Raw genomic sequence first — 12,125 nt, 5'->3', positions numbered from 1 at the left:
GGAGAACACGTCCAGAGGGGCTTAAATAGCGACACCAAGGTTCTGAGAGATCAGAAGGTTCGGTGATAATGGCACTTAATCTCCATTTTTCCACCGTTCCTGCCCACACAAGCTCCCTTGCACCCAGCATACAGACGGTCGATCGAAGAACGATGAATTACGCACCAACAGTCGCAAACAACGAATTCATCCAATCATCATCGAGCAATTTCGAGGGAGAGAAGTACAGGGGCAGAGAGGAGGAGCTGACAAATTATTGTGAAACAGAGAGAACTGAAAAAAAAATAACAGAGATTCAAATAATGATTTTCCGATGATGTATTCTTCTCCGTTTAGGAGGCAATTTATAATACATTACATACTGATTTTAGGATCAATTTAGATCCTAAAATCAAGGAATAGATTACAAGATCAAGGAAACAATCCATTTCCTACAATCACGTTAATCAATTTACAACCAGCTCATTACAGGCTTGCAAACACTCCCCCTCAAGTTGGTGCATAGATATCGGTCATGCCCAACTTGTCAATTATACCATGAAATGCCTTCCCTGATACGGCCTTCGTGAGCATATCAGCTAGCTGACTCTTAGATTGAATGAAGGGGAATTGTATGATCTTTGCATCGAGGTTCTCCTTGATGAAATGACGATCAACTTCAACATGTTTAGTGCGATCATGTTGAACCAGATTCTGTGCAATGGAATTGGCTGCCTTGTTATCACAGTGGAGATTCATCAGTTTGGAGTATTCAATCCCTAAATCCCTCAGTATATTATTTATCCATAACAACTCGCATACATCATGAGCCATGCCTCGAAATTCAGCTTCAGCACTTGATCGTGATACTACCTTCTGTTTTTTTGCTTTTCCAAGTGACCAGATTCCCTTCCACAAAAGTAAAGTAACCCGACGTGGATCTTCTGGTTGTCTGATCACCTGCCCAATCAGAATTTGTATATCCTTCAATACTAGAAATACCATTTTTTGAAATTAACAAACCTTTTCCTGGAGCACTCTTTAGGTATCTCAAGATCTGATAGACTGCTTCCATATGTTCTTCACTTGGTGCATGCATGAACTGACTCACAACGCTTACTGCATATGCTACATCGGGCCTTGTGTGTGATAGGTAAATTAATCTTCCAACTAATCGCTGATAACGCCCTTTGTCTGCTGGGATTTGATCTGGAAGAATTCTAAGTTTATGATGCATTTCTATGGGCGTCTCTATTGGTTTACAGTCATGCATTCCGGTTTCGGCTAGAAGATCCAACACATATTTTCGCTGTGAAAGGAAGACTCCATGTTTCGATCTTGCAACTTCAATTCCCAAAAAATATTTAAGTTGTCCGAGATCCTTCATTTCGAATTTAGTGGCTAAATACTTCTGTAAGGCTTGCATTTCACCTGGGTCATCTCCTGTCACGACCATATCATCAACATATACAATTAAAGTTGTTACCTTTCCTTCTTTGTGTTTTATAAATAAAGTATGATCTGAGTTACTTTGTTTATAACCAAACTCCTTCATTGTAGTCGAGAATCTCCCAAACCATGCTCTAGGTGACTGTTTTAGCCCATACAATGACTTCTTCAATTTACAGACTTCACCTTGAGACAAAGAACCACTTTTTACGCCGGGTGGTAGTTCCATGTAGACTTCTTCTTCTAAGTCTCCATTGAGGAAGGCATTTTTAACGTCAAATTGTTGCAGAGGCCAGTCTCGATTTGTTGCTATATATATAAGAATAAAAATTGTATTGATCTTAGCTACTAGTGCAAAAGTATCCTGATAGTCTATCCCATACCTTTGCATATATCCCTTTGCAACTAGCCAAGCTTTATATCTGTCAATACTTCCATCTGGTTTGAGTTTCAATGTGAACACCCATCGACATCCAATTGTTTTTACTCCTTTAGGTTGGGGAACAAGTTCCCAAGTGGCATTTTTTTGTAGAGCCTCCATCTCTTCGTTCATCGCTTTTTTCCATTTTGGATTAGCTAATGCATCCTGCACATTACTAGGAATAGAAACCCTGGATAATTGATCAACAGTAAATGCATACGATTTTGTCAACCTATGGGAGGACATATAGTTATTGATTGAGTGTTTGGACTTGGCTTCAAGATCAGGTTCATACTGTTTTTTTGGAACTCCCCTATTCAATCTCTGTGGATATCTAGGAGTTATGTTTTCTGTAGGAAGACATGTTTCATTAGACTCATCAAACATAGGATTTGTATTTACCTGAGGAGGAACATTCCGGGTTGATTTTTCAGTTGTTGGTGCAGACGGGGGCAACTCTGGGGGTTCTTCAGTTGAAATTATTGGATCACAGTCTTGTTGCACATCATGACACTTGAAAAATTCATTCACCGCGTCTAACTCAATAAACTTAGCACCTCCGTTAGTTTCATGTGGAACATTCTCTTCATTTGAACTCTCCCCCTGAAGAGATGTCCAAGAAACTCCCCCTGGATAATAAGGTATTGATTCATGGAAGGAGACATCTAGAGTCACATGGAGCTTGTTGGTGTGTGGATCATAACACCGATATCCTTTTTGAAATTCAGAGTAGCCAACAAATACACATCGTTTGGCACATGGATCATGTTTATTTTGCAAGATCTTTGGGATATGAACATAAGCGGTACACCCAAAAATTTGGGGTTCAAGATTCGGAAGATGGGGAATTGAAATCAGGGATTGCAGCTTGCATAGAGGAGTTTGAAAATCAAGTACTCTAGAAGGTGTCCGATTGATGAAGTAGGCAGCAGATGTGATAGCTTCGCCCCAATAAACTTGAGGCATGTTCATGCCAAAGAGAGAGGCACATACTACTTCCAAAAGTTGTCTATTCTTTTTTTCTGCCAATCCATTCTGATGACGAATTCCATGAGTGGTTAGAAAATTTTTGAGAGACGCATTAACAAACTCAGTACCATTGTCAGATTGCAAAACACGAATCTGCTTTTGGTATTGAGTATGTATCATTGTATGGAATTTCTGAAATGCTCGACACACATGACTCTTTTGGATAAGCAGAGATACCCAAGTCATTCTAGTGTATTCATCAATAAATGTCACAAAGTAACGAGCTCTAGAAATAGAGGGAACCTTGGCTAGACCCCAAACATCAGAATGAATAACCTCAAAAGGTTCAAAACTTTTATTCAAACTCGGTAAATAAGCAATACGGTGGCTTTTAGCCAATTCACATGTGTCACAATGAAATGCACATCAGTCAAACCTGAAAAAAGTTGAGGTCGTAATTTTTTAAGATAACCAAAGGAAAGGTGGCCTAATCGTCGGTGCCATAACCATATAGTTGTTTGAGCATTATCTTCACTGCTAGTTTGATTTGTCTGACTGATTTTTGATCCCCCATTCTTTGTCAACTCCAAATAGTAGAGTTTGCCCCGTCTAACACCATAACCAAGAATCTTCCGGGTTAGAATGTCCTGAAAGACACAAAATGAGGGCCAAAAAGTTACAGTACAAGCAAGAGTGGAAGAAATTTGGCTAACAGACAAAAGGTTATATTCATGAGAGGGAACCACAAGGATAGTATCTAATGTCAGATTATTGGATAATATAACAGATCCTTCCCCAGTAATAGGAGAGGTACTACCATTGGCTGTTGAAATAACAGATTGTGGAGAAGGTAGGATTGATTGTAACTGACTGGGATCCCTTGTCATGTGATCGGATGCACCTGTATCAATAATCCAAGGGCTATTCTTAGAATGTACAGAAAATACTGATGCATTATCGAGAATACCTGGATGGGCAACATTTGCAGTAGGTAGCTCCTGATTATCTTCCATGGATGTCACCATAGCTTTCCCAGCAATCTTTTTACGGGGACTTTTCGAGAAATCCCACCACTCCGGATAGCCAATAATCTCATAACACCGGTGTTGTGAATGTCCTTTTTTCCCGCGGTGAATACATACACGATTGTTACCTTTGCCAGAGGATTGAGGGTTCCGACTGCTTGATGATCCTTGTCGATTTTGGTTGACCAACATCGCCGAGTTCTCTGAGACTGGACGATAGTTCCTCATTGTCTATCTTTGTTGATATTCGTGTCTGACATATGCATATGTACTCTCCAAATCAAGTTTGGGGTCTTTTGGCAAAATTTCTCCACGAACATGATCAAATTCGAAGTCAAGCCCACTGAGAAAAATATGAACCCGAAGCCGAGCCATTGCAGAGTGCAACTGGATTAGCCCTTCGACTGTTCCTTCCTAAGATATAGTTCTATGATCAATATCCTGGAAAATAGCCACCAGTTCATTGTAGTACGTGGATAACGGTCTACCATTTTGTTTGGTAGAAAAAGATCTCTCTCAAATATACAAGTTTCATCTGATCCATCATAGAACGTTTTTGATACTGCTACCCATATCTCCTTGGCAGTGGAGAGGCGAATAAATCGCTGCATGAGAAATGGACTCATGGAGTCAATAAGCCAACTTTTGACTCTTTGATTTTCAGTAATCCATGCTCCAAGATTGGCATCACCAGATGCTGGGTTTTTTGTTTCGCCAGTGAGGTATCCAGCTTTGTTGCGTGCGCCAATTCGCGTCTCCATGAGTTGGGACCATAATGAATAATTGGTCTCATCGGGGATAATTCCAGTAGGAAATGCAGAATTGTCTTGGTGGACTATAATCTATGGTGATGGGATACGTTCGGTGGATGCGCCTGTAGTGGTGGCCATCGATCTGATTTTTTTTTCGGTCTTGTCTAATCCGGTCAGGTTCGGTTCAGGCCGGTCCGGTTCGATCAGGTCCGGTTCGGTACGAACTGATCTGGTTCAATTCTGGTCCGATCCAGTGCTGGTCCGGTTCGGTTATAGTCTGATGATGGTCTGGTACGGTTCGGCCCGATTCGATTGACCCCCTCGGTCTGGGTCGGTTCGGTCGGCAGAAAAAGTAAAGGAACAGTAGTTCCTAAGTTTAAAACAAAATATACCTGTCTTCTTCGTCTTCGGCAGCGGCAACGGAGCGTCGGCTTCCTTTGGCAACGACGGTGGTTGGCAGTGACAACGGGGTGATGGTGCCATCGTCGGCACTCGTCAACGACGTGATTTCGGCTACAGGACCATCGTCGCAGCACTCTATTTTTTCGGCAATTCGGCTTCCCGGCGACAATGGTGATCGGCGGCAATAACGGGCAGGTGGAATGGTCGTCGGCAGTCGTCTTCGGTCTTTAGTGATCGTCGTCGGTCGTCGGCGACATTCTTTTGGCTTTGGGACAGCCGGAATAATGAGTTGCAGAAAAAACAGAGTTCTGCAACTCCGATGATTTTTTTTCCGGCTTTCTCCTTCACCGATTACGGGAGCACTTAGCTCCGACTTTCGGTGACGAAAAAGAGAGGATAATTCTCCTGCTCTGATACCATATGAAACAGAGAGAACTTAAAAAACAATAACAGAGATTCAAAGAATGATTTTCCGACGATGTATTCTTTTAGGAGGCAATTTATAATACATTACATACTGATTTTAGGATCAATTTAGATCCTAAAATCAAGGAATAGATTACAGGATCAAGGAAACAATCCGTTTCCTACAATCACGTTAATCAATTTACAACCAGCTCATTACAGGTTTGCAAACAATTACACGAAGCGTCTGCTAGAATCGGAGAAGGATCAAGTCACTCTGCTCCAGCTAGTTGACAACCTTGAACGTTTAGGTCTGGGTTATCTCTTTCGAGACAAGATCAATGGAATTCTACGAGCAAGACTCAGCAGCTATAATGGTGGAACGAAGACAGACCTGGATCTTTACTCCACCGCGCTCCTGCTTCATCTCTCCAGACAAAATGGGATCATGGTAGAGGAAGGTATGGTATCAGCCAGCTCTACTTCACCAGTCAAACTGTAAAGTCGTCAGTGACATTTGTGTGGAAATAGATGTGTTTAGCAGATTCATGGATGAGAAGGGAAGTTTCAAGGCAAGCCTGTGCAGAGACACGAAAGGAAATCTAAGCTTGTATGATGCCTCGTTTCTTGCTTTAGAAGGGGAAACGATATTAGATGAAGTTAAGAGCTTTCTCATCGAAGAACCTCAAAGACGATCTCAAAGGCAGCCTGCAAGAAGAACTCAAAAACAAAGTAATGCATGCACTGGAGTCTCCCTTCCACTAGAGTGTTACAGGCTTAGAGGCAAGATGGTTCAAAGAGGCATATGGGAAATCAGATGACAAGAATTCCAAGTTACTTGAACTAGCCAAGTTAGCCTACAACATGCAGCAAGCCCAATGCCAAATAAAGCTTAAACCAGCGTCCAGGTAAAGCTCACTTTTAGTTATCAGATCTTATCTGATAACTAAATGACACGGAGCCACAACAATCCATTCATGTAACACTCACTTAACCTTGATTCTATCTCATGTCGAAATGTGGCAACTACATATTTTTCTACTTTTCACAAACTATTATTACTTCTTGATTCAAGAAAAAAATTATTTTTGGCCAAAACCATTCAGCAAAACATAAAATTTGCTTACCTGTTTGTCCAGGTGGTGGACTAAAACTACTGTTCCACATAAGTTGAGCTTTTCAAGAGATCGATTGGCCGAATGTTTCTTATGGGAGCTTGCCATGACTCCTTTACCTGAATATGGCTATACTCGATTCGTATTGACATAGGTTAGTCAGCTCATAACCACCATTGATGACACTTACGATCTGTCCGGATCAATAGATGAACTAGAGCGATTTACATATGTCATTGAAAGGTAGGCTCACCTTTCGTTTTGAGGTACTTGCAGTTTAAACCCAATCCATGCTTGCTCTGAGACTCTCACAGGGTTTTACCAGATGGGATATAAATGCCATTGACAAGCTTCCGCACTACATGAAGATGATTTACTTTGCCCTCTTCAACAGTGCCAATGAAGTGTCATATACAAGTCTTAAAGAACAAGGATGGAACATTGTGCCTTGCCTTAGCAAATTGGTATCAATCCCAATGTCTCTTCCTCAAGTTTTATTTTTAAGAATCTTTTAGAAGCTTGAGGGCCCATCCAATACAAAAAGCCATTTGGTGCAAAATGGCATCTCAACCATCCAATCATGATCAGTTGGCTGACATAGTGTTTCACATATTTCGCACCAAATAGCTTTTCGTATTAGATCAGTCGTCGTTGAAGCACTATCTAATATTTAATTTTATGGTTATGTAGTGGGCAGATCTATGCAAAGCATACCTGAAAGAGGCAAAATGGTACAACGAAGGGTACATGTCTACACTCGATGAATATATTGAGAATGCAGTGAAGTTGATATCAGGGTCAGTGATATTAGGCAATGCTTACTTCTCATTGAAAGCAAATATAACAAATGAGACATTACAAAGTTTGGTTAACCTACCAGAAGTAATCAACTGGTCATCAATGTTCCTTTGACTCAACGACGATTTAGGAACTTCAATGGTGCTCCCTTCATTACCTCTTATATTTATCTTTTTTTTTGTTCTTTTCTTTACTGATAGTAATTTGTCCAAGCTACATGAAGAAATGTCAAGAGGTGATGTTCTCAAGTCAACCAGTGCTCCATGCGTGACAATGGAAGTACAGAGGACGTTGCTCGCCAACATATAAGGAACTTGATCAGTGACGCATGGAAGAAGATAAATAAAGATTTGATTCTTGAATCTATGGGTGGCATTGAGTCGAGCCGAGCCCGAACCTTCCTATGTTCTAGCCGAGTTTGTTTTAAATATTTCAAACTCGAGCTCGGGCTGAGCCCAGTCTCGAGCCTAAAATTGTTATCGAGCTCGAGTCCAATAATTTTAACTGAGTTTGAGCCGAGCTTCGAGTCGAGCTCGAGTTTCAGCATACATTTAAAACTTTTCAAAAAATATATATCAAATAAATTGTATATAAAATTATGCATACATTTTACATAAAATTGGGCATGACCTATGTATATAATACCTGTATAAGATTGGGCATGAGGGCCAAAATGAATTCCCATCTGATTTCCACTTTTGCAAAAGATATATAGGGTCACTTTGTCCTGTGTCCCTTGGGAAATCTATTCTAGGTAGAAAGAAACTAATTCTTAGGAAAAACTATTATCTCTCTAGAAATGTACCCTCGAAAAATAGGGTTTTTTTAGAAGCCTTCACTTTTAATTTCTTAGAAAAATACTGTTATGGAAAATCATTCTTGCTGGCAGGTTTTTTTCACCAATTGAACAGAAAAAGGAGGGCATCAGACGTTCATCTCTGATATTGCTTCAAGTCCACAGGTTAAGTCATGTATGTGACTTTCAAGTAGGACTTTAATAAGATTTTAAATTGAAAATTCGTTGAAAACCTATAATCCAGAAAAAGAAAAAAAGAATCTTCAGGTAGGGGAAAGAGTTTGGACTTTGGTGACCACTGGCCACATCCACCAGTTAAAAGTAACTATGAAAAGTCTTTATTAATATGAACCTATAGTTCAAAAGTCCAAATCTAATCACCAACCAAATATAGGTTCATATTAATATGAATCAAGATTACTGTGTACATAAGCAAGCAAATATCCTCGAATGAGATAAGAGTCACATATTAATAACAAGAGGTTGGTAAGCTGAAGCTGCATTTTTTATGACTGTAAGGAACAAATTAATTTATATAATCTAGTCAAGGTTTAAGCTAGGCATGATTTACGAAATGGAAAATAGTGGTCGGAAATGCATCATAAAACCATAAAGACCATTAGATGAATGTTTCTATAGTAAACCAGCAACTGGAAACTACAACTTGTGAATATGAGACAAGCATGAGAGATATCCTATTGGTCAAGGTTGTAAAAACTAATATAACAATCCGAAGTAATTTCTGACTCAATAAATTTCACTGGACAGGTGTTGGATTTGTTTGGCTAGCCCTCTAACATTGGTGCATTACCATCAATCTAGCTCCTATATGTAATGCTCTAAAGTTTCTCCCATCAAATGGCATATAAGTTGACTAACCCACCAAGATTTGACATGGTCTCCTCTTAACCTTCTCATAGGATCATAAAGAACCCAATTATCTAAACATTTTTTACCTCAATTTCTGAAATATGTAGTCCAGGTCCAACTTCATTGACTTCACAAGAAGTACATTTTTGGCTATTTCACCAAAAACAGCTGCATAACACTTTTCTGAGTAGTCGTTAAAATGTGAGAGCACTACATTGCTATCTTGAAGCCTCCCCAAACTGCACAATAGGAATTAGGTAAATAGAACAAACAAAATATCAAGATCTTTTAGAATAAAAGGTTCAAAAGATAAAAAAAAAAAAAGTGCAAATAGAAACCACTGTGATATGTAGCTTTCAATAACAATATCACAAAGTCCCTACTCTAACATAGATATCAATGAACTAAAAAGAGGATTGTATGTAGAAAGTACTCACGAAAACCAGGACAATGCAAAATGTACAAGTGATAAGGTCTTAAGAGGTTCAAAAACAAAAAATTGACAAGATATGCTAAATTAAAGGTCTTAGAGTTAATATTGTTCCAATTTTTAATATCTACCAAAATTTGAGAGAAAACATATGCACCACAGCAAACAACATTTATAGAAAACGACAAACATCTCAGAAGCTTCTTTATGATCTAACTTCCAGAGAGAGGGTTTAACTACAAAATTCTATGCTCTCAACACTGCACAAGCAATATCACCGGAATCAACATACATCTAAACCAAAATTGAAGGTTTTACTAACCCCTTGAATTCCCTCTTCACCAAAAGTTAATAAGAGAGACAGAAAATATTGATAGTTTTTTCTTCAATATTTCTAGGTTTTACAATAAAAAACTTTTCGACAGAGTTTACTAACAATTGATCGGAATTTTGGAATTGTCTATTTTTTTGTTCAACCTAACATCAGTCGCCAGGTTTCCCAACAATATGCTAGAATAGACTAATTAATATATATAAACAGCTAAGACGTTCGCAACAACTTATTATAACTTGCATTAAATTGGACAAAAAACCCACTTAGACAAAACGAAATCAATTGACTTTGATTTGAAAGAATCCAAACCATGATATTTTTCATTTATTCCAGCGATGTAGTTCAGGCCTAAGAGTCCAAGCAGAGACATGCAGTTTCAAAAAGAAAAAAAATGAAAGTCTCCTTTGCCAGCCTCTGAACTGCAACAGTGAAAGGAAGATAAAGCGATGGAAAATAATCGGGAGAGAGAGAGAGAGTGTGTGTGTGAGAGAGAGAGAGAGAGAGAGACTGAGAGAGAGAGAGAGAGAGAGAGAGAGAGAGAGAGAGGCGAACATGAGGTTTTGAAATTGTTTGATGGACTCAATGTCGTCTGCATTGATCAGAGATTTGAATTGCCGAGAGACCTCCACTAAAGCTGCTTTCAGAGATTCTTCATGCGACTCCATTCTTGAGTTTCAGGCTTTCGGCTTCATGCAGTATAGGCCGGATCCTACCATAAGCCCTAAAGAATATGAGCAAGATGGTTCGTCGCAACTGTCCGCGTATTCGTAGCTTTTGGTGTTGTAAGAATACGATTCGTCTTCATTGCATTCCCTCAAACTGCTCATCACCATCTGAACATGGAAAAGGGTCGCCGGAAGAAATCAGTCATCGATCTTTCTAATTTTGTGGAAGGAAGACAAGGGAATGGATTAAAACTTGGAGAGAAAGGGGGTATTTTTTAATTACTTACATCGTAAGCTTCATTGATCAGATGAAATTGAACGCCACAGTTGTTCCCCTTGCATACATTTGGATGAAACTGAAAAAAATTGCGAAAGTTACAACTTTTGTAGGGTTAGGTCGGCGACAAAAAAAAATAGAAGATTAAATAAAAAGCATACCTCCTTCCGTCGGACTGTGGCTTTCGTCTCGTCAGCGAGGGAGAACTTCAAATGAAGAAATCTAAGAGGAAGAAGATAAAAGAGAAAGAAATCACAGAGGAAGAAATCATAGACAAAGAAATCGAAGAGTCTGAGACAAAGAGGAGTGAGGAATCGAAGAGGAAGAGGGAGAACAATGGCAGAGACGGAATGGAAGAGAGTCCCGCGACGCGACTCTCTTCTAGTCCCGAGACTCCCAAAATCCCAAAGCCCCTGATTCCCGAATCCCGTCGCTCGTTTAAATTAACCAGCCGGATCGTGAGCCGTCGATTCGAACTTGGATTCGGTCGAGCTTGGCTCGTTAATTTAAACGAACCGATCCCGGATCTCGAGCTCGAGGGATACTGAATCGAACCGAGCAGGTACCGAGCCGAGCTCAAGTCGCTCGCAAGCCGGCTCAGTTCGAAGCCACCCCTACTTGAATCTCCTTTCCCTCGAGATTTGGTTGACGTTGTGTTAGGTCTTGGGAGAATGTCACATGCGTACTACTACAGAGGAGATGATGGCTTTGCAGGATCCCGTAAGGAAAATTTTGACTTTTTTAAGAAATTATTGGTTCAGCCCATCCCTCTGGATAACCGAACTCTTCACAAAGACTGAAGAATGCAGCATAAGCAAAAACAAAGTTTTCTATACCATTTACAGTTACACATCCTTCATTTGATTGTTTGGAAGCTACCAGAGCATAGGCGTATAAAGAAATTGAATGTTGAATATTTGAGATGTCTTCTTCATGCTATTATTAAAGTATGTTTTTCATACCTTATAATAAAATAAAAAACATGAATGAAACTAGTTTGATTACGAACAGCCATTTGTACTGTCCAAGCTGAATATTCACTAATACATAGAGGGCCTCCTATTAGTGATACATCAGCTAGCAGTTTTTCTACATAATAGATGGTCCATTTTATCTCAAGAATAGAGCACTTAAAACTAGCAACACTATCACTAATATAAGAACCTGGATTAGTACATGGGGCATATCAGATCTCGGTCGATCATCTTGCATCGTAATCATGCTTCAATTTTCTACCTATTAGCAATACAAAGTTGGAGAGAAACATGTTCTCTCAGCAACTTGTGGAATTGGCAAGAGCAATTGGTTTTTTATTGGGCTTGATGCCAATTGCTAAGTACACATCTGAACTGAGCTGAAAGTTTGAAGTAATAAATCAGATCTTGTGACTATGAATATGGATGACTTACATCAAATTTGCTTAACAATATTCACAGAA

The 12,125-nt window shown here is 39.5% G+C and overlaps 1 pseudogene; it reads left to right on the top strand.

Moving 5' to 3' along the window:
- The first annotated feature begins 5,068 nt into the window (after positions 1 to 5,068).
- LOC137966366 (alpha-terpineol synthase, chloroplastic-like) lies at positions 5,069 to 10,516 on the top strand (annotated as a pseudogene).
- The last annotated feature ends 1,609 nt before the right edge of the window (positions 10,517 to 12,125 follow it).

The sequence above is a fragment of the Aristolochia californica genome, unplaced genomic scaffold, assembly GCF_029961685.1.
Source record: "Aristolochia californica isolate CCGP_79_NKW_82.1479 unplaced genomic scaffold, dmAriCali1.0.hap1 SCAF_5, whole genome shotgun sequence".
Lineage (NCBI taxonomy): Eukaryota > Viridiplantae > Streptophyta > Magnoliopsida > Piperales > Aristolochiaceae > Aristolochia > Aristolochia californica.
This window is presented reverse-complemented; position numbering and strand designations above follow the sequence as displayed.